The following is a 23,468-nucleotide window of genomic DNA, read 5'->3' as shown; positions in this document are numbered from 1 at the left end:
TCAGGGAGACAGATGGGCAAAAATACATCCAATGAGGGGAGACAGATGGACAAAAAGGGATGATCAAGGGTATCGGATGGAATGACAGGCCAATAGGGTGATGGACAGATGGACCATCTTATGGGGGAAGCAGATTTATGGCAATCCAAAGGAGACACTGAGAGTCGGTTGTCCCGGGGGAAGGACAGATGGATGAGGGTCCAATGGGGGAGACAGAGAGATGACAGGCCACAGTGGAAGACAGATGGATGGCAATTTCATAGTGGAGTGGGGGATGGGGTGGGCAACCCCCTGACTAGGGAGAACAGATGGACACATGCTGATGATGGGCCCCAGGCTTCCTGTTTAGTCTCTATTCCTCAGGCTTAGACATCCCTGAAATCACAAGAACCCCAGGGGCTCCGTGGGCATTCGAGAGGGGCGTGTCACATGACCTGAGAAGACCCGAAGCACCAGGGTCGGCCTGGTCTCTGCTTCTCCCCACTCCCACAGCCCCTTCCTGGGTGGCCCCACAGATAAAGGCTCAGGCATGATGAGAAGGAGGAGGAGGAGGAGGAAGAAGAGGAGGGAGAAAACAACATTTTGGAAGAAAAGGGAAGTGAAAACTGGCTAAAACTTTTATTTATTTAAAATAAAGGTTGTTATGCTTGACTGTAAACATGCTGGCCCATCCCTCTCTCCCTCTCTCTTCTGATGGCAGAGGGCTCAGACCACACAGCAAGCTGGGGACAGGAGGCAGAGAAGGCCACGGGGAGGGGTGGGACTAGGGTGGCCCTGGTGTTGGGAGGGGAGAGGGACCTAGGAACTCAGTGCCCTGCTGAACGCAGCCTGCCTGGCCTCGTCCTAGACCCCCTAGCCCTCCAGCTCCAAACCCTTCAGCATATAAACCCGCAATCGTCCGTACGTCCAGGCGTCCATACGGCGTCAACGTCACACGCACACGCATGCGCAGTCAACGTAGGGCCGGGGACGGCACAGACAGGCCCGCAGACCCTCACAGGTACTTTCCTGTATCTGTTTCTCTCTTTGTCGGAGACAGACAGCAGCCCTAGAGGAGGTGAGCAGAACTCCAGCTGTGAGTCACATTTTCTATTTGAACTAAAAATCCTTATCTGCCTTTGTCCTCTTTCTTTCTGGTTCCACCTGACTTCCATTTTTTGCAGTGCCTGAGCCGTTTTGAGTGGCCTGTAAGAACCTATGAGCTCCCCAGAGAAGGGAGACGGGTGTGGATGGGGAAGAATCTGGACCAGAAACAGGTCTGGGATCCCTGCGTTGCAGGTCTTTTGTGAATAGGTTGCTGTGGCCACCAATGGTGGCCCGACCAGACAGGGAAGGACTGTGGTATGCAGGGTCAGGAGCGAAGAGGCAGGAAATGTTTGTGATAAGAGGCTTCCCCTCTTGCAAGCTCCCCTTAAATCCAGACCCAGTTGTGGGATAAGGGCAGGGAGCTGTCAGACCCAGCGGCTGCAAGAGCCAGCCTTTGGGACTGCTGGAGGAAGGGGCTGCATTTGCTCGGGGCCCTCAGGCCCCCCCAAAAGGCAGCACTTGGGGATAAAAATGATCCTGGGAACCCAGCCAGGGCTGCCTTCTTTTGGGATCAGAAAGTTCAATCATACTTGGTAAAGCCAAATCAATCCCTTAAGAAAAAGAAAAGAAAACAAAGCCCCTGGGCTTTTTTAATGCAAGTAGCCCAGAGGGCAGAGCAGGTCTAACCACTGCTGGCCCCAGGACATTTCCTGCTCTGGGTTGGTCCCACCTGGAGCCATTCATTAATATTAACCAGTAAAAATGGAAAATGGAAGAGTGCATCCACAAGGACCGAGGGAATCCGTTCCAAGGTAGTCTTCTCTGGGGATGGAATCTCGGTAATGTGTGTCATACAGCCGTTCGTGAGGCATGGTGCTCCCCAGACCCCAACTGTCTCCTGTTTGTTCAGGGTCCCCATAACTTCGCCGTCTGTGGTTGACTTGGACTGCTCACAAAAGAGCTGGAAGGGCTGCAAAGGAACACCCCATGGGTGGGGGTGAGGCTTTCGGCCTCCTGCTATTGTACCAGTGCCCCTTCTTAAGGATTAGCAGCTTCTATCTGTCCCTGGGGGCTGCACTGTAAATGCCTGTGTTATGCTAATTTGTGGTTGGCAGGAGATTGATTGGGAAGAAGCTGAACAATGGCAGGAGGAGGCTGAGCTCCCTCCAACTTCTGGAGCCTTTGGCGGGTGTGGGTGTGTGTGTGTGTTTGTCTATCTTCTAGAAGGAATGTAGCAACAGGGAACAGAGGATGATTGAAGGAGAGGATGGGGATGAAGTCACTGACAGTCGGAGTAGAGTCTGTGAAGTACCCACTCAGGGAGATTTTTTTGAGATAAGTGACATCCCATCGCTTTTGCTGTATTCTGTTCGTTAGAAGCAAGTCACCAGGTCCAGGCCACACTGAAGGGGAAGGGATCACACAGGAGGCAAGAATCAGAGCCATTTCAGAAGCTGCCTGGGACACAGTGCCTCGTACATAGTAAGTGCTCAGGAAGAGATATTGGTACTGGGTCTAGTGACACGCTCTGTGAGGTGTGCTACTTTCCCTTCCGAGGCCCGGCCTCTGCTGTCCCGTCTTCATCTCTCTTGGAATGGCTGGGTTTTCTCGGAGGATTGTTCCTCTGGCGCTGTGAGGTTTGTGACTCTCTCTCTCTCTCTCTCTCTCTCTCTCTCTCTCTCGGTGTGAGCTGGCAGACAGAGGATAGACGCTCACTCACGCTCACACTGTCTTTCTAACAGCCTCTTTGTGACCGTGTGTGGTCTTGCGCTGTGGTCAGCATACAGATATTTTAATTTCCTGCTCACCTGCTCCGTGGAGGATCCAATTTCTTCTTGCGTTTATTTTTTTTTTCTCTAGCAGCTTGTGGACAGGTATTTTGGTCTGACCATCTGGTAGCCATTCACCTTTACGATGGCTTGAGAAGGGAATTAATTTCACTTGTTTCTTTAGCCATATCTGCCTCCTTTGACAGTAAGTTACCTTTATCACCTCTTAAAATTCTTACTATGTTGGTCCTTCTGGTACCTGGGGGGCTCTTTAGATCCCCTAACTTTGTGTAACTGTGTCTCCTTCTTTGGTTTAGCTTCTCACGCCCTTCTTGTTGTACCAAGGTTTTAAACATCCTAGATACACTTCTAAGATGTACCTCTCTGCACCTACGGCCCCCTGAGAGTGATGGATTCAGCTTGACTAGATCAGGCCAAGAGTCATCAGAGACAATCAACTGAAAGAGAGAATCTGACCCCTGCCCCAGTCCTGTCCCTTGACTGACTCCTGAGGCCTTTAGCCTAATTCTGGTGGGTAATTTGGGGAGGGCAGAATATGGGAAGGTCGAGGAAATTCCTGAGCTAGAATGAGGTGGGTGGAGCCTCTTCATTCCCTTCTGGCTTTGTATCCCTGAGTGCCTCAAGGGCCTACAGTCTCCCCGGAGACCTCTAGAAGGTGGCGAAATCAAGGATTGGTATTCTGCTTGACAGATGGGACATCAAGGGCTTCTGTTCAGGAGCCTCATCTCAGCCTACCATGTTCTGCTGTATTTTGGTTGGAAGGCGTGTTGGCAAGGCAGTGGTGTACACTGGGCTCTCCGGCCATAGAGTATTATAAACACTTACGACAAGCGTCATAATATGCCTTGCCTGAAAGTGGTGCTGTGTGGAGGGGACGGCTAATATTCTGGTCAGAATGAAGCCAACAACTGTCTTCTGGGATCTTAAAAGTCCTTCCAGCACCATTCACACACTAGTCTCTAATTGGTTAATAGACATGGTTGCCATTTCTAGGACCTCTTGCTGTAGTGTAGTGGTCAAGAGTACGCCCTCTGGCCAGATGGGCCTTGGTTTGAATCTTAGTCCCTTCACTTACTAGCTCTGTAACCTTAGCTAGCTTCTCTAAGTCTCAGTTTTGACCTGTGTAGAATGGGCATGTGATGGTTTCATTCTCATAGGGTTGATGTGAAAATTATACAAAGTAATAAATGTAATAGTATATGTAGCATAGAGTGTCTGGTGCATAGTGAGCTCTTTTTTTTTTTTTTTTAAAGATTTTACTTATTTATTTGAGAGAGAGAGAGAGAGAGAGAGCACGAGCAGGGGGGAGAGGCAAAGAGAGAGGGAGAAGCAGACTCCCTGCTGAGTAGGGAGCCTGAGGAAGGGTTCCATCCTAGGGTCCTGGGATTGTGACCTGAGCCAAGGCAGACATTTAACTGAATGAGCCACCCAGGTGCCCCACATAGTGAGCTCTTAAAGTCTTTTTTTAGTTTTATTCTCTTGGCCCCTAGGACCTTCCAATGGTTGAAGCCTCCATTTTGGGAGCTTATCATGCCTGTTAGTATGAGGGAGACTGTCTCTTTCTGCCCATCTCCCTTGTATGTTGGGCATCTTATGACCCTTACATCAATCTCCCTCCTGGATATTCTGTCTCTGGGACCTTGACCCCCTTTCCCTGCAACCCCCAATCCATGATCCTCCTAGCATGCGAATCAGTCTCCAAGTCCTGTCAGCTTGTCTGAGGGGCTGAGGGACAATCCAGCTGGGAGGTCTCCCTCCCTATCATTGATGACTTTGTTGTGAACCTTACTGCCGGCACTGAGGAGAAATGTAAAAAGTTCAGACAAGTTGTTATTTGTTATCCCTCTCACTACCCCCTCCCCCCTGCCACTAACGGAATTTAACTCACTCCCTGAAACACAGAATTGAGTCACCCTTTTTGTCTACAGACATAGAGTGGACTTTTCACTTGGCTGGGGAGCTGGGCTGAAGAAACTGCCCAGGAGGCCAGACGGCATGTCTGTGGTGGGTAGGATCTCTCAGCATGAGAGGAGGTGAGATGGAAGGGACAGGCAAGTGTCAGTGTGGCCTGAGGCTCCACGGTGATCCCAGGCTGTGTCCACAGCCACTCCAGGCCAGAAACTTCCTCAATTTCTGCAGGACAGCCTGGCAAAGCAGTGCCCCAAGAACAGCTAGTCTTTCTCCTTTGGAAACTGGCACACTGGTTTCCATAGAAACAGGACTCCCCCACTCTGTCCTCTCTGAGCCCCATCTCAGAAACTTTTTGGCATGGATATCAAGGCTCAGGATGAGAGGATGAATCATCTGCATACTTTATCCAAAGGGAACTGGGCTTTCTAAGCCCAAAGCTCTCATGTGATGTAAATAGTGAAGCTGAAGGCTAGGATGTTATGGTGTTAGGGAGGTTGGCTATGCTTGCAAAGCAGGAATGCTGAGTCAGTTGATGGAGGCAGATTTTGATGAGTGTTGTGAATTACTGGTTTGGCATGGAACATGAAATGGCTTTGTACCAAATCATCGGCAAGGAGAAAAGAGCTGGCACGGGCGGAGACCCCCGCTGGCTTAGGTAGAGTGACGGTGTCTGTGAGCTTCTTCTCAGAGACCTGGAGAGCTTGTAGTCTTACAAAATCCTCCTGAGGAGGGAGAAACTCAGAAGCTGTCCCGTAAAGGGGGAAGAGGGTCATTTTTCTGTCTCAGTGACCCGTGGATAAAGACTATTTCTAAGTTGGACAATAGAAATGAGGGGTCTGAGAGTGGGGAGGTGATCTTCAGGTTGAGGGGGGATATGACATATCTTTAATTGGAGTGAAGAAAATTTTCTTCTCTGATTATTTCAGAAGAGGACAAAGCTGACTGGATGGTGGACGATAGTTGCCCTTGTATGGAGGCTGGCTGTAGAAGGAAGAGAACAGTGCTGGGGAGTTGTGCAAGCTGATTGGTTACTGTGTGAGCTGAAATTTACTTTGGGAAGCTGATCATTGATACGGGTCTTGTTTTTACCTGAGTTATTTCCCTGTCTTTAGGCATTTATAACAAATAAGGGGAGAAGGATAAACAGATCTCTGCAGTTTTTATACTGGAAAATCCTGTTAATCTCTTTGTGATTTGAGCAGGTGGATGAGAGATTCCTGATTTCCATAATTATCTGTGCCTGGATGTTTATACAGAGAAGGATCATTGGGGTAGACTTGAAACATGGTGCCCATGAGTGGAGATTGTACTCCAGGGGCCATGGAAAGAACTTCCTTCTGACAGCTGGAGACAGCCTTCTGTGTGGGTGGGTGGGGACATAATCCCTTTTATCCTGGCTTTGGTTTACTTAATTACCTCTTTAGCAGTGCTGTTCATGGCTGCAACAGGTGTCAGGCTTTGTAAGGCAGATGCTGAGAGCTGGCCAATATCTTCGGTCATTCCTGACCTGTAGGGCTGAACCTTCAATACCATGAGGTCTTATTCACCATTGTAGTCCCTTGTCCTGGGGATGAGAGAGAGGGTATTGTGTTCCTTTCTGGTTAAAGTCCAGGAACCAGTCAGGAAGGCCAGCCTCTCCTTCCATATCCCAAAAAGAAGCTACAGTGGAAGAGTTGGGGTGGCAGGACGGGCACAGGGGATGGAGACCAAGGGGATTTGTCACTGCCTTGGAAAATTGTCCTAGACATTTGCAAGTCACAGGAAGTTAGCAGAGGAAAAACAGCTGGATTCTTTTCATCACCTTGGCCTGCATATTATCTTGAGATAATGTGTGCTGCACTACACTTTGAGAGAGTGTAGAAATATGGGAAGTGTATGATAGTGGGAATCAGAACCCTGGCATTTTAGACTGCTCCTGACCAGTGGTGGGAGCCTGGGGAAGTTGCTTTGGCTCTTGGGGTCTCTCCAGTTTTCTCCCCTGTAGGTTGGGGTTGGGAAAGTGGGTGAACAGGGATGAGGTGGTCTCTATTCTATGACTCACTGGGCCCGCAGCATGACCATGTCTTACATACACAGCCAGCGATGTTGATTGCTCTCAGCAGGGCTACACTCTCCCCTCCCCTGCCTCCCCAGCGGGTTATCATGCTGACTCGACTAACACAACCCCCATCTGGATGCAGTCCAAACGCCAGATGTGCCCCCGATTAGTGTCGGTCTGGGGAATGTTTCCATGACTGAAAGGTCAGTGTCAGCTGGAAGTGCCCAGTGTGGGTGTCTGCCCCCCACCCATGTCAGCCGGGAGGGCTGAAACTTACATTGTCTCACTGGCCAAGGAACTTAGCTGGGGCGGCATGGGGCCGGGAGCTGGCCAAGTTCAGGAGGGCCTTGTTTTACTTGCCTTCCTCCTTTGCTCTCTGCTGAAGGACAGAGTGTGATTTTCCACTTGGAAGAGACTCCAGGGGTGTGCAAAGAGGGAAGTCCTGCTGGTGTGTAACTGAAAACACTTTGTTCTCCTTTAGATCTGCAATGTGCTCATGTCTCTTCTGATTTTCTTATGGCGGCCGTCACCTCCACTATGGAAAGAAAAATGAACAATAATGTTGTGATGGGCTGGGCTGCCATGTTTTACCCTATTTACAGGTCATTTTAAGTATTGCTTCTCCACTTCAGACGGGCTTTCATGTTTAATTTCACTCGTGTAGGGCTGTGCGAGGCTTTCCTCTAGGTAGCAATGAAAATTAAACACAATTGAGCTTGATGTGTACTTATTGATTCCAGACCCATTTCAGTAGACTGTGACACTTCGGCGACCTGCAAATTCTACACATTAGAGTTCATATTTTACACAAATGCCGGATCCCCAAGCCGTGGACTCGCATTCCTCCCGGCAACATCCAACTCCCAGCAGAAGACACAGACCCTGTCTGAGGATGAAAGCTCCTAATGAAGATGCATTACAGATGATATTTATGGTTAGCCCCCTAGGAAAACAAAAATGATTCATGAATAATTTCATGGAAGTCACACCAAAAAGAGAGTAATAATTTTCTCAAGTCCACGTTGTCCTTTGGTTCTCTGTGGGCCACTTCTAGTCCCACAAGTCACCACGGCTTCACTTCAAAAGGATGAGGCAGGACAGGGGGAGAGGCTATGTGTTAACCTGGCTTGGGAACTACCACGTAATGAAAACCGCTCAGCACCCATGATTGATTGCATCCAGTCAAAGCAGAGCTTCTCTTCTTCATGTGTTACTGGAAGGCTGAAGCCTACTCTTGGGCGGGCGGCCCGTGGTTCCTCCGGCAGAGGCATCGTTATAGAAGACACCCTCCCCCAGCAAAGGGAACCATTGGTGACAGAGCAAGGCAGGTGGGCGTGTTCTGACCATCGATTGGTTTCAAGGTCCCATGTCAGTCAATTCTCTTTTGCCACAGAGCTGGGAATTCGAGGCTTTTTTCGGGCCGAAGTGGGAGAAAGGGAATTTTTACTAGAGGGCATGGCCTTCTGAGGCAAGGGAAGAAAGGATCTTCTGCCGGCTAGGGCCGGGAACAGAGGTGAGTTCGAACAGCTTATGGAGAATGGTATTCCCCTCTGGGGGTCACAGGGCCACTTGTAAAATGACGTCTAGACGTTGGTCCCCATCCAAGGTTCTCAACCTTGGCTGCACATCAGAATCACCTGCGAGGCTTTTACAATCCCAGTGTCCGGGTCCCAGCTCATAGCAATTACATCAGAACCGCGGGGGCGGGACCCAGGCCGAGGTAGTTGTCAGGGTGCCCCGGATGATTCCAAGGTACATCCAGGCTTTACGATCATCCATCTAGGACTTTGCTAATCAAAGTATGGCCTGGGGACCAGCAGTGGTGGTGTCACCTGGGACTTGTTAGACATGCAGAATCTCAGGTCCCACCCCAGACCTACTGAGTCAGCATCTGCATTTTAGCAAGGTCCCTGGGAGATCTGAAGTCTATATTATAAAGTATGAGGAGCTGTGGTTCTCAAACTTTGCTGCACATTAAAATCACCTAGGGAGCTTTTAAAAACCCCAGTGCCCAGGCCGCCCCTCGTACCAATTAAATCAGAATTTCTGAGGGTGGGATGCAAGCATCAGTAGTTTTTTATTGGTTCTCAGGTGATTTCTGATGTGCATGGGTTCTCAACCCTTGCTGCATATTAGAATCACCTGGGGAGCTTTTAAAGCTCCAGATACTTGAGCCCTATTTTCAGAAATTCTGATTTAATTGGTCTGGGAGAGGCTGCAAAAAACTTCCTAGGTGATTCTAGTAGGCAGCCAACGAGAGCCTCTGTTCCAGAATGTTCTGCCAGCTTCACTGAAGGGCCAGCCGGGTCGAAAACCTTGCTGCAAGTCAGTGGATCCAAGAACAGTTGAAGGGAAAGAGGGACCGGACCATGTCTAGACTTATCTGATCTCAGGGCTTTGATATTTGATCTTCTTACATGTGACAACTGCTATACTTTTTTTACGAGTTCAATTATTTGTGTGCTTTACTTTTATTTTTTTACCTTGGCTTTTCTAATAAAGTTTGTTTTGAAAAATTCAACTTCATTTCAGCCAAATGAAGGGGCAGAAGCATTGGTCTGCAGCTGGGCCCCAGGAGCTAGGAGCAGCTGAGGAAGCAGGTGGGACGGTGGCAAGAGAGGTCAAGATGGAGAACTCGGCCCGGCCGGGGCCCAGCTGAAGAGTGAAGAAATACCGTTGGGGACAAGAAAGAGGTGAGCTGATTGTGGGTTCTTGTCCCTTTTGCCCTATGGTACTCCCTCTCCACTTCCAACAGGACTGTGAAGTCAGGTGGTTCTAGAGTAGTGTTGCCAGAGTTAGAAAATAAAAACATGGCGCCCGGCTAAACTTGAATTTCAGATAAGCAATGAATTATTTTTGAGCATAAGTATGTTCCAGGCACTATTGAGAAATACTTACACTGGGCAATGATTTGTTGCTTACCTGAAAATCAGTTTTAATTGGGTATTGTGTATTTTATCTGACAGTCCTACTTGATCGACAACCCTAAATTCTCAGGGTTGGAAAATCTGCCCTCATGAATCGCAGGTTTTCCTCTAGGCCTGGAGTGTTCTTGCTGTCTGAGGTGAGGTCCGTGTGTGTGTTTGAGCCCTGTCCCTAGGAGGTCCACCCTCCTGGGATCTACAGGGTTTGCTCAACACTCCAAAGCTAGCACTGGCAGGGATGTGTGGGGATGACCTGGTTCTCTGGGCAGTATTCTTGGACTTCATTTCTCTGGACTGCTTCTCTGCAGTTTTTGGTGTTGAGGTGGTTCTTGGGAGGTCCTCAGAGGTACCCTCTTCTCCCAGTCACTTGCCCAAGTGAGGCTACCCACGCCCAAGAGGAAAGGCATTTTGGGCTGGAGGTGACAGTGTGGAGCCCAGGTGACTCAGACATATGCAGGGCGAATGCAGCATGTTTCCCAGTCCAGCCATAGCTTGTCCCTGAAGCTGCCGTTCCACATCTGAGCCCAGTGTGGCTGGCTTTCAGCAGAGGCTGCTCCACTGAAACACATTCAGAGTCAGAAGTACAGTTTTCTGTTCCATTCAGCTGAGAAACAGCTTGTCCCCTGCTGGCTTTGGAGCATGTGGGGGCTTGACTGGGGGAAAAGGGGGACAGAGAGTGGGAAAGAGCCAGCTGCCAGCAAGAGACACACACATGTGAGAGATGTGCAGGATGAGAGAGAGAGATGGGGGGGCGGAGAGTGGAAGGGAGGTGGGGGGGTCGGAGGGGGAGGGGCTAGAGAGAGAGAGGAGAGGGAGGGAAGGATGGAAGGACAGAACTGGTTAGGTAGCTGGGGACGTTGAGCAAGATGCAGGATGATCAGGAACGGTGCCCTCTGCTCATTCCTCTGGACTGTCCCACTACAGACCTAAGCTGGTGCTGGTCTCTTCCCTGAAGCAGACACTCTCAATCAGCCAGCACCAGGATAAGCCCGGGAGGGCTCCTGTGGGCTGGAGAACAGGCTGGGCCAAGTTCTGAGGCCGTGGCTCACTTTCTATGGGTGCTCCAGAAGGTGGGTGCCCCTTTGTAGGGCTTACCCGCCGGTCAGACTCTGCAGACATTGTTGAGGCTGGAGAGCTGGCATGCCCCCTAGGAGGACTGCTCACATACAATAGCTACTGTTGGAAATCCTCTCCATCTCCCTCCTGACGCCACCTTCTTCCTAGAATAATAAATAACCACAGTATAAATGAAGGTCACAGACTTGGTTTTGTGTTTCTTCTGGGATTCAAGTCATGGGAAATCTGGGCTGTTCTTTGTCTCCTTCCTGATGGGCTCCAGTGTGGAGAGCTGGGCTTTCCAGCACATCTCCTCCCACAGGCACCCGAGACGTGGCACGGGGAAGGCTCTCCAGAGAAACCTCAGTAGCTAGTGGCAAATTAAGAGGGTGAATGGGTTTTGTTTTTTTTTTTCCCCTCCTTCCCTGGCCACTTAGTTGAGGACAGAACAGCCAGAGGCTCTGTGGGAGATTGGGAGAGAAGCCAAGGGAAGGGAGGGAAGGAGGAGGGAGCTGCTTCAGAATAGGACAGGTTTCCTCAGCTCACACTTGTGGGGACCCCTCCTCACATAGGATTGGTCCTAGTTCCGATTTTGCTGAGGGCTGGGCATCTGAGCAAGAAGTTCGTTTCCAGATAAACTGTACTGACTGGTAGGTAGAGCTGGGCCTGGGTTCTTGCTGACTATTTGGGGCTTGGCTTACCAAATCTTGGCCAGAGCCTGGCTACTAGCTCCCAGCCTGTTTTCTAGGACCAGAGCGCGCTTTCCTTGGAGACTGAGAGGCCTGGCCACTGGAGGAAGAGTTGGCCTGCTCCCATGGGCCAGCAGCTCACTCTGAATCTAATTCACAAACAGCCTGTTGGCAAAGTCCTATGTGTTGTGGACTGTTGGACGGTGTTTCAGGTCCTGTGGGCCATGGAAGATGGGCTTGGATGACCCCTGGGGCCAGGCTCACATTCTCATCTCAGCTGTGGGGAGGAATGGTTGGTCCCATGGCATTCCTCTGAGGCTGGCATTCAGGGGATGGGCTGGTACGGGCCTCGCTGGTCAGATCCCAGCTGGCTCTCATTTGTCCATCTCTGACAGACCTGGGCTTGGCCTGAGGGCTCTGACTTTATGCCTGGTTGAGACATCAGTGTGCAAAGAGCCAGGGCCCAGGAGAGACTCACAGGTGAATGCAGATGGGATTGTGGTGTGCATTTCTTCCCATGGAGCCGGGGGTCTGAACACCTGGTTGGTGTGTGTTTCAGGGGTCAGGTAGGGAGAGCTCAGCAGTGGGGGCATGGCTGGGATGACTGATAAAGGAGAAGGGGCCCAACTCCTGGTTAGCCCCTGCTCTTCCTCATCTCCTGGCCCGTCTCCTCTGCCCCTGGCATTTCTCATGTTCTGGGACAAGGTCTAAATTGAGACATTCGGGGAGCTGCCAGCCTTCTGGGTCCAGGGTGATCACAGGACTCACTGGCTTTCCGTCTCCTCTCGGCTTGGCCCTCGTCCTAATCCCCACTAGTGCCTGATGCCAACATCTGGTTGCCCACTGAGGTCCTCTTGCCTCATGCCCGTTCTGGGCACTGTTTGGAGCTGCTGAGGTGGCTCTGCATGTGTGTACGTGTGTGTGTGTACGCGTACACGGCCTCCTTGGACATTTGACGAATCATTTATTGGCCCCGAGTGAGGCACAGATTCCACAATCCTTTCCAACCCTAGACTTAGTGGTTGGAGAAAGTGCCTGAGCACAGTTTATTATAAACATCCTTCAGGCCCAGCCTGTGATGCCACTCCTTTGGAAGGCCTTCTCCCAGGACCTCGGCCCTGTGTCCCTCCCCTTCTTTGGGCTCCTAGGATCCAGAGAGTATGCCTGGCCCCACCCAACCATGAGTTCTTCTGCCCTGGTCCGGTTTTGAACAGTTAATCTGTTATCTCCTCCCAGAGCCCAGGCTTTGGAGTCAGCCAGACCCAAGTTCAAATTCTCACTCTCTTGCTCACGAGCTGAGAAGCTGGAGCGAGTTGATTTCTTTGCGACTCAGTCTCCTCATCTAAAAAGAGGGCTAAATGTGCCTCTCAGGCTCGCTGTGATGCTCTGAGAGCTCCTGCAAATGAAGCTGCTGGTACAGGCCCGAGTTTCTGTTCTTCCCTCTTCTCTCCTCACGGTTGTTGGAACAGAGCTGGGCTTGTGGTCGGCACCCAGAAAAGTAGTAGTGACTGATTAATGATTATGGAGCCTGCAATTATTGGGATGAAGTCCCTAAACAGGGAAACAGCTCTAAGCAAACCCATTAATTAGGGGCCTGTTTGCAGTTCTTTTGTGCTGGCTTGTCATGTGTTAGCTCAAGGAGGACTGGGTACCCCCCCACCCCAGAGGTCATTCTGGGAGAATAATGACCAAGGGGAGGCTCCAGCCTGAGGTGTGCAATTCCCACCTACTTGTGACCTTCACGCCCACCCTCCCCTCCCCACCCCACCCTAGAGCTGCTGCAATAAACAAGTTACCAGGTGACACACAGCCCTAATAAAGAGGGCCACTGGCTTTAGGGCGGCATTAAGCCTCAGCTAATGGACTTTGCCAGGGAGCGAGGACTGCCCGAGGCGCAGGAGGACTTCTGACCTGGAATGACCTCTCAGGCCAGGGGAGGCCAGGGCCAGCGGCTACTTTTTGAGAAAAAGGAAGTTTTGTTTTTTGTTTTTTTTTGATGAAGACGAAATGTCAAAATGGAAAATTACAAAAATCATATTATAACTTACATGTTTACATTTATCTGATGAGCACGTTTAAACCCCAAATGCAATGTAATGGTTATCTCACAATAATTTCAGTAACAAAAATATTAATTGTGTACTACAAGCAGGCAGGTGATAAGATAAACTAATGGGGTAGAAATTGAAAGTCGCTTGATGGACGTCTGTCTGTCTCCGGGGTCAGCCCCCACCAACTCCAAGGGGCTGGTCCTGTGGGGCAGCTCGGAGCCCAGGGCCCTGGCCGATGGTAAAATCTGTGGTCATCTCAGAGTTGGTGGGGCCCTGGTGACAGGGACTCAGAGATGACCTCATTCCCCTGGGAAACTAAGGCCCATTCATAAGCCACAGACCCGTAAACAAGAAGCTGGGCCAGTTTTCTTCAACGGCTGCGCAGCTGGTGGCCCATGTGCGTCCGTGCTGCATGCAGTGAGTGGGTGCAAGTAAATACTCTAAGATCGCCTGCCACAAGCACGGTCAGTGCGCTTCCATTCACTTCTTGGAGGCCCACTGCTTTCCCCACTGGAGGGTAAGCATCAGGAAGACAGAAACTGCATCTGACTTTTCCCCTCCTGCGTCCTCAGTGTATAAGGGCTCCATAGAGTATATTGAAACACACTGAATCAAAATCTTCTCTAAGAAGTGCCCTGATTCCCACCCAGACTGAATCGGACCTCTTTTCCTGGGCTTCTGTCCTCCATTTCAGACATAGCATATTATGCTGTAATTATATTTGTTTCCTTGCCTTTGTTCTGCGCAGGCTATGAGCACTCACTCGGGATCCCAGGGACCCAGCAGGGCCACCGGTGCAAAGAAGGCGCTGACCACAATTCTTTGGCAGGACTGAATGAATGGTTGTGTGAATGAGTTCGCAGGGCAGACGGACCGAGACTGCCTCCCCACCAGCCACCCAGGCCCAGCGTGCTTGGAAGCTACGTTTCTTGATGAGTGTTTTCCTGTTTTATGAATCTTTGTCTGTCTCTAGAAGCCCATGTTCCCTTCTGGTATCAGGGCACATCTGGTTGTTGGTGCATGTTGCTTCGTTAGAAACTCTTAAAACAGCATGAAATTGTTAGCACGTTGCTCCTGCCTGCCAAGCTGTTCTCGAGACTCAAGCTTTGGTGGATTTGGTCTTCTGTTTGTTTTTTGTTTTCATGCAGTTTAGAAAATTGGTCTGTGACAACCTTGGGGGAAATAAGCCTGCCTTGAGCTCTGCCAAGGCGAGGGCCAGCCTGGGAAGAGTGCTGGGGGTGGCTGGGAACGAGTGTGGAGAGGCTCTGGGAATCCTTACTTGTGTGTTCTTTCCTTTTGTTTTGGATTGGACGCTCAGGCTGATTTGATGTGTGAAGAGAAGGGTGCCCAAAGGAGGTAGGGTGGGCCTGGGGCTAGTCTTGTCTCCTATGGGTCCTCACAAGGAGACTGGCGCAGATTAGGACAGCACCTTAGGGTTCCAGAGGACACAGATATGCTCTCTCCAAGTAAATGCCTGGGAATGGAAGCTATGAAGGAAGATGCCCCTTCCTGGTATGTTTGATTTCGCTGCTATTTTGGGGTGTGGGCAGTGCCAGAAATCAGCTTTCCCCCCATGGCCCCAGTATGCCATGCCCCCTCCCCATACTTGGTAGCTCTCATCTCTTGGCAGATTTCCTTTCTGGAAGTAACCTCATCTGGGGAAAAGTCTGGGCTGGTCTCTTTTCACCTCGGGCAGCAGTTGTTGTCATTGCTGGGTATGTAGACCCAGCCAGCACTGCTCCTGTTGGCTGGTCAAGGCGTGGGTGGGTGGGAAGGGGCAGCTAGCACCCCCAGGCGGGAGGTGGTTTGACTCCTGACAGTGGAGATAGGACTCAGAAGTTGTTTGGTACATGCCAGTCACAGCGTCCATGCCCGCCCCTCCACCCGCCTCAAACACTATGCCATGTCTTTGGTGTTCTGTGCTTCATCTTTCACTGTTATTTAAGAATTTTTCCTTTCATCCATTTCCACAAGAGTGTGGCCTCCATTTCAGCCTCTAATCTCTCCTCAGAGAATGGCTCTAGGCTGTGCTGCAGCGTTCTGAGTCTTCGTGAGCAAGTCAAGATTTCTACTCTGGCCCCAGCCTCCCAAACGAATCTCAGAGCTCATCCTGGACTGGGACTCTGAGGCCTTCCTGCTCATGGTACTCTGCTATGGACTGAATGTTTGTGGCACCGCCCCCCAAGCATCCCCACTATGATGGTACTAGGAGGTGGGCCTTCAGGAGGTGATTAGGTCAAGAATTCAGCCATCTATGATCCAGGAAGGGAGCTTTCACCAGACACTGAATCTACTGAGGTCTTGATATTGGGATTCTAGCCTTCAGAATTGTGAGAAATCAGTGTTTGTTTTTAAACCACATAGCCTGCGGTATTTTTGTTATAGCAGCCCAAATGGACTAAGACATACCTCTAAAGTCTAAGTTCTCTCAAGGAACCCTTGCTTATTTGGGATCTACAGTGTGCCAGGCACTGACTGCGTGGCTTGGATATAATGCCCTGCCCAAGCTGTATAAGCCATAAGGGACACAGTAACAAAGAGACATTTAAATCCTTGTCTGTCTGATGTCAAAGCCCTTCCTCATTCCTCTGCACGAGGGGTTCATGAGCTCAGGAAGAGCAGAGAGTAGAATGCTTTGGTTGTGGGTGTATCGCCCTGCCCCCAGCCTCATCCTTCTGGTCTCACCTCATTCCCCAGCTCGAAGCCAGCAGGAATGCTCTTGCTATGAACTAAATCAAAGCAGAATTCTCTTTGTCCCCACCGCTGGGTTTTAGGGAACTATATTAAAATGGGCTTTTCATTTTAAAAGGGTAGGGGAAGGGAGAGAAGTACAAAAAGAAACTACTGGAAGAATTTATAAATTTTGAATTCTCAACGTTTGGTAAGGCTTAAAGGCACATGGTGCCATATTTCAACCCGGCCACATATTGAGAATCTTCCAATGTGGCTCCTTTCTAGCTACAGGAAATCCTTCCTCTCTCCCCCTTCTCTGCCCCCTCCTCTGCCCCCTCCTCACCTGGAAGGGGTTTGAGGCAGGTGTCCCTGTCATGCCCTTAACCTAGACTGAGGTTCCTGAACTGGAGTCCATGGATGAGCATCTGGAGCCGGTGAATTTCCAGAAATTGAATGAAAAATGTGATCGTGTTATTGTATGTGCTTTTTTGCTGGGGAGTGAGTTCACAGATGTAATCAGATTCACAGAGAAGTCAGTGACCTCAAATGGTCTAAGGAGCCCCGGAGGTGAACATGACACTTCCATTTGAAAAATTTATTTTAGAGCTAAGCGCTTGGACAAGTTTTGCTTGCTCTGAAGGAACTGGTGTATTCTCTCATCCTGTAATCATTTTTCTATATCTGCCACCATTAACGCGTTTCTAATGTATTCCATTTTCATCTTATTGAAATGATTCCTGCCTGGATCAAGTCAGCTCTGTGTGCATATTACAGGAAGAGGGAGTTCATTAATCAGTTTCTTTTTTCTCACTACGGAACAATCAGTTACTGTTCCTGCCGTAGGGGATTTTTTCCGGTGTCTATGATATAAAGAGCATGTAGAGTGACAGACAGGGAGAAGAGGGACAAAACCTGAAAGGCATCTTTACTGAGGGTGAGTTCAAATGTCCTTAGGGGACAAATGGAGTCAAGCAGTGGGGTCAAAATATCCTACTTCAGTGTCTCTGACAGATCCGGGAGCAGGAGGAAGCAAGCCCCTTAAAGAGTGAAAAGAAGTTGCCACCACGCCATGGGCAGGGATGCCTTTACCAGGAAGGACACAGTCAGTAGGAAAATGCAGACATCAGTGAATTTGAAAGACCCCTGTGAGCAGTCTCCCTCTTCCCGTCACCCTAGTGAGACCCTGGTAGGACATATCATGGAATCATCCTTGTCCGTCACATCCTGCAGAGGTCCCCCCATCATCACAGGACTTAGGATACTTGCTGTCCCTGCAGTACCAGGGAGCTCCTGGCTCAGGTGGGAGAGCCTCTCGGAGCGATTCCCTAGCTTTAGAAACATCTGTGCCACTTAACCTTACGGGCCCTACTTATTTATTTGAATAACTACTGTAGGATAGTGTGGGGTTTTTTAAAAAAAGAAGTGGTGTGGTACAGTGGAAAGACCGTGGGATTTGGAATCAGTCAACCCTTGCTCAAATCCGAAAGTGATGCCACGTTGCCACCTTTAAACACTGTTCTTCCTCACTCTTCACCCACGGGCAGGACACAACCAGGATGTTTACTGGTGTATTTTCGTTCACTGTTTTATATGTGGCAGCTGTGGCAAGAGAAGCCTTGTAAGAAGGACACAGGGAGGCCACTGCTCTGTTTTGTCCTGATCTAGGCATTAAGCCTGTCTGTATGGGGCTTGTACTCGGTTGAGCCCAGCTCACCAAAATAAGTGTTGGGCTAGGGGCCCAGCTAGAATAAAGTTTTCCTAGGCCTAGTATGGTTGTGTTTTAGGAAACATCCTTAAAAGACAGGTGACATTTGACCTTTGCTTTTTTCTCCTCTCTCTTGCTAATACAGATGTGATGGCTGGAACACTAGCAGCTGCCTCAGAACATGAGGACATGAGGGACATACTATAGCATGGCAGAGTGATTAGCTAGGTCCAGAGGATAGGAAACGCCAAGTAGCCTTGGATCATTAGTTTCTAGCATTCTTTTAATTCAGAAAGAAAGAAACTGTCTTGTTTAAGTCACTGTTATGTTGGAATTTTCTGTTGCATATAGGACCTAACTCTAACTAATCCAGTGGTCACACATTTGGTTTTTAGAGTCAGATAACCCGGGTTGAAATCCCACCCCATAATTTTACAGGTTTCAATGTGGGCAAATATCTTAACCCTTATAAGCCTCCAGTTTTCTTGACTGTGAAATGGCGGTCATCATGGTACTTATCTGATAACTCTGTTATAGGTATTAACATGGCATAATATACATAAAGTACATAATACGTGGTCAATACTCAGTAAATGTTTCTGTTATGTTGCTGTTACTACCATCATCATCATCATCATCATCATCATCATCATCCTGGGACATCTGTAACCCTTGTAGGACTTCCCAAGGGTGGCCATGGAAGGTTATGAGTCATGTGTTCAGGATCCTGGAACCTATGTCTTTCCATTTCTTTCCACAGGAGAAACAACTCCTAAATTCTGGGAAGTCACTTACCCCTATGAACCTCCCTTTCAACATCTAAAATGGGGCTAATAATACTTTGTGGACCTGTTAGGAAGGTCAGATGAGGACATACGGAGCATACGTGCCACAGATGTGAGGTCCCATCTTTGTCCTAGGGATGCTTGCTTTCACACCGAAGAGATAAACATGGGGCCTCCTTGTCTCACCTCTCCTGCTCTACTCCTAGCGTGGGTAAATTGCAAGGTGACATGGGCAACTTGGTGGCTGTAGGCAAATGCAGCTGGTGAAGGGCCAGTGGCCCAGCCAGGGCAGAGTTATGTAGCCCAACTGTGAAGACTCAGGCCAGCAAGCCAGATGGGTGCGGGGGGTGGTGGGGGCAGGAAGCCTCGCAGAGTTAAAAGTAGAGGACAGGGCTATTGAGGAGGCAGAGGGAACACGAGCAAGTTTTAACAGCAGTGTTGGAAACCTTAGTGAGAGGACATGGCACTGCTTTGTTATTATTACTATTGTTATTGTTATTATTTGCATATCCAGCTCTGCAGTTCATGGGGGAGAGAGGCCACAGGCAAAATAGTAATTCTGTGAAGATAATAATACTCATCTTAAAGAGCTGTTTATAAGGCTCTAACTAAATGAGATAATTGATACAAAGGGTATGTGGCACACAGCATAGGCCTCTTTCTCTGACCCCACCTTCCATTGACACCGACAAACTCTTGCCCCCTAATGAGTTTGCTGCATCTCATGAGGTCCCTGAACACCATCTGCAGGTGCCAGAGGTAAGCCCTGTCGGACTGGATGGTTTCATGCAGGGCAAGCACAAGCTGTTGTGGAAAGTTATGTAAAACCAAGCAGACGCAAAGACCAAGGCATGGTGGGGACAGGGCCCAGGAACCCTACAACAGCCCTGCCTTTCAAGCCTCTCCCATCCCTGCAACACCTGGATGCTTCCTGGTGGGTATCATCCTTCTAGCACAGAGCTGGGCTCTCTAGTCCCTCCTTCATCATCCTTAAGCAAACACAAGGAACCCTTTTGGATTTGTATGTCCTTCCTTTAAACATTTTTTTAATTGAAAAAATACATTTAAATTCCAGAGAAGTATAGAGAATAAGACAATAGCATCTCACTGCTAAGTTTAAATGATATTTGCTTAGATTTTGTTTTTCAAGAAAAGAAAAAAGGGTACTGATAATGCTAAAATCTTTGAATTGCTTTCCAATCTCATCTGGAGACAGTCTTTATCATGAAATCGATGTGCATTCCTTCAATCCACGATTTTGCACTCACTTTATGAGTATGTGTCCCTATCGAGACTGTGCCTTTCTTCCACTTCAGGAATTATACATTGGATTTCTATTATTTTTGTTGTTTCCCTAACGTTTTTAACACCCATACTTCATATTTTGTGAACAAATTTTAAGTTAATTGATACCTCTTTTCCTAAATAAGACCTAGAACTTAGGATTCTTTAATTTTGCTCCCATCTTCCTGGTCTAGTATTTCGTTTTACCATGTTTTTACTCACCATTTGTCATTACTGCTATTTTTAGAATCTGCACCTATTTAGATTTACCAATGTGTTTATAATTTCTTTTGTACACAATTGCTTCTTATGATGCCATCACACTTTTCATTTTTCTGAGTCTTCCTATAGTAGTTCTTCCGTGAAGATCTGTGTTTAGTTAACTCTTAATCTTTTTCTGAAAGTATCTTCCCTTTGTGCCTCGTCTCAGATGTGGGTCAGCTGAATATAGAGCTGCAGATGGACTTTTCCACGCCCCTTAGCACTTTTAAGGTATTATTCCCTCATCTCTGGCAGCTATTGTTGACAATAGGAAGAATGATATCAATCTGATAGACATTTCTTTGAAGATAATCTTGCTCTACTCTCTAGTATCTTTAAAAGTCTTATCTTTTCCCTTGATGTTCTGTGGTTTCACAAGCATGTGTTGAAGTGTGTATTTGTTTTTACTTATTCTGTGTGCTTTTACAGCCCAAGGCTAAGAACCTTTTTTTCAAATCTGGAAGGTCCTTCGCCAACATATCTTCAAATCTTACCTCTCACTCTATTCTGTGTTGTCTCTTTTTTCTACAGCACCAATTGACAGAGATTTTTTTTTTTTTAATTTTATTTATATGAGGGAGAGAAGGAGAGAGTGAAAGGCGAGAGAGCACGAGCCAGGGGAGGGGCAGAGAAGCAGACTTCCCACTGAGCAGGGAACCCAACGCGGGACTTGATCCCAGGACCCCAGGATCATGACCCAAGCCGAAGGCAGATGCCTAACTGACTGAGCCACCCAGGTGCCCGAGAGACAGAATATTAAAACACATTCTCCATGTTTCTCAATTTCTTTTCCATATATTTTTTCTTTTTCATATGTTAAAAATGTCCTTATTATGTTTGGTTGTATTCTGGATGATTTTCTCAGATCTGTGTTTCAAGTCACTGGCTTTCTCCACAGCTGTGTCAATGGAAAATTTAACCAGCCCCTAGAAATTGTCATTTTCTAATTTGAATGATTATGTTTTTCATTTTTAGAACTTAATTTTAGTGCTTTTTCCAACCAGTTCTTCTTTTCTCACACTGTTCTGTGCTTGTTCTATAGATTACATTCTTCTCCTAGCTTTAGAACATTTTAGGCAAACTTATTTTAAATTCCTTTTCACAATGCTCTATATTCAGGAATCACTTTGGGTAGATTTTTCTCACTTTTAACATTTGCATCTCCCCGTGTGCTTTGTCACTTTTGACTCATCCTCAGCAGGAAGTATCTTCTGCAGATTCTGTGTATTCTCTAGGACTTGGAGAGATCCCTCTGGTGTAGTTTCTGCATGATAGAATTCTCTTTTCTAGACCAGTTTAACTTTATTTTGTTGACTTTGGTTATCCCTGGTAAGAAGTGTGAGAACTTAGGTTGTATCCTAGCATTGACAGACTAAGTACTCCAATTTCTTTCATTAACTCTTTTTTCTTTCCCCTTGTGCACACCCTGGGGTGGCCAGCCAGTTTCTCTGCTATAACCTTGAGTTATAGGAGTTTTTCCAGTGGAGGGGGGTGGTGGGAATCATCTTTTCCAAAATAATTTCTATGCAATTTCAGCTCCTTGTGATGAATAGGAACTGTGGCCTTGATTTTTGTCTCTATGTGACATGAAAGCCCCCCAAGGCAGTGTATCTCACGCTTCCGTGTGCGGATGAATCACCTGGAGAACTTCTCAAAAAGGAAGGTTCCAATTTAATAGGTCTGGGGTGGGCCTGAGAGTCTGCATTTCTGATAAATTCCTGGGAGATACTGATGGTGCTGATTCGGGAACTGTGCTTGAAGTAACAGAGGCCCCCAGCATGACTCTGGTCCATTACCTCTGTGGACCTGGTGGCTTTACTCTGTTCACATGTTCTCTTTGTTTTTGAAAACTGGAAAGTTCCTTCTTAAGAGTCCTTTCAACGTTTGGCTATGAATCCCAGGCTCTTTCCCATTCCAGTAAAACTCCACTTACCCAGTGTTTTAATTAGGACAAAGTATGGCTGTAAAGATTGGGAAAAACCCAGAATAACTGAGGCTTAAACTAGGTGAATATTTATTTGTCACTCACATAAAAAGGTCCAGAGTTAGGGGGTATAGGGCTGTATGGTGGGTCCACAATTATCAGGGCCCTAGGCTCCTTGCATTTTGCTGCTCTGTTTTCCTTGGTGTGTCACCTCAAGGTTTAAGATGGCTGCAAGAGCTCCAACCATCACATTCACATTCCAACCACCAGAAAGAAGAGATAGATTAGGAAAGGCAAGCCTTTAAAGATGTCCTAAAGGTTACAAATGTCAGTTCCACTTACATCTCACTGGCTAGAACTTAGTCACGTGTTCACTTCTAGTTGCAAAGGTGCCTGGGAAATGTATTATTTATTCCAGATGGCCAGATGCTAACTAAAAACTGAGGCTTCTTTCACTAAGGGAGAGGGGAATTGATAAGAACAGTCTGCCGTACAAGGGAAGCAAGGGCAAAAATGAACTATTGGGATCTCATCAAGATAAAAAGCTTTTGCACAGCAAAAGAAACAGTCAACAAAACCAAAAGACAACCGACAGAATGGGAGAAGGTATTTGCAAATGACATATCAGATAAAGGGCTAGTATCCAAAATCTATAAAGAACTTCTTAAACTCAACACCCAAAGAACAAATGATCCAATCAAGAAATGGGCAGAAGACATGAACAGACATTTTTCAAAGAAGACATCCAAATGGCCAAAAGACACATGAAAAAGTGCTCAACATCGCTCGGCATCAGGGAAATCCAAATCAAAACCTCAATGAGATATCACCTCACACCAGTCAGAATGGCTAAAATTAACAAGTCAGGAAATGACAGATGTTGGTGGGGATGCAGAGAAAGGGGACCCCTCCTACACTGTTGGTGGGAATGCAAGCTGGTGCAGCCACTCTGGAAAACAGTATGGAGGTTCTTCAAAAGGATGAAAATAGAGCTACCATACGATCCAGCAATTGCACTATTGGGTATTTACCCCAAAGATACAAATGTAGGGATCCAAAGGGGTACGTGCACCCCGATGTTTATAGCAGCAATGTCCACAGTAGCCAAACTGTGGAAAGAGCTAAGATGTCCATCGACAGATGAATGGATAAAGAAGATGTGGTGTGGTGGGGCGCCTGGGTGGCTCAGTTGGTTAAGCGACTGCCTTCGGCTCAGGTCATGATCCTGGAGTCCCTGGATCGAGTCCCGCATCGGGCTCCCTGCTCGGCAGGGAGTCTGCTTCTCCCTCTGACCCTCCCCCCTCTCATGTGCTTGCTCTCTCTCATTCTCTCTCTCTCAAATTAAAAAAAA

The 23,468-nt window shown here is 48.1% G+C and overlaps 1 long non-coding RNA gene across 2 annotated transcripts in view; it reads left to right on the top strand.

The window, feature by feature from the left end:
• Nucleotides 1-2,293: 2,293 nt before the first annotated feature.
• The window catches only part of LOC116636042, a 56,554-nt gene continuing 35,379 nt past the window's right edge, over nucleotides 2,294-23,468 (top strand). Inside the window, exons 1-3 of one of the 2 annotated variants that reach the window (XR_004300274.1) lie at nucleotides 2,294-2,508; nucleotides 9,298-9,458; nucleotides 15,497-16,294. This is a non-coding gene — a long non-coding RNA (uncharacterized LOC116636042). Of the gene's footprint in view, nucleotides 2,509-9,297; nucleotides 9,459-15,496; nucleotides 16,295-23,468 lie in introns of those variants that run through there. The other variant, XR_004300273.1, reaches the window with a different exon arrangement.

The sequence above is a fragment of the Phoca vitulina genome, unplaced genomic scaffold, assembly GCF_004348235.1.
Source record: "Phoca vitulina isolate PV1807 unplaced genomic scaffold, GSC_HSeal_1.0 scaffold12, whole genome shotgun sequence".
Classification (NCBI taxonomy): Eukaryota; Metazoa; Chordata; class Mammalia; order Carnivora; family Phocidae; genus Phoca; species Phoca vitulina.
This window is presented reverse-complemented; position numbering and strand designations above follow the sequence as displayed.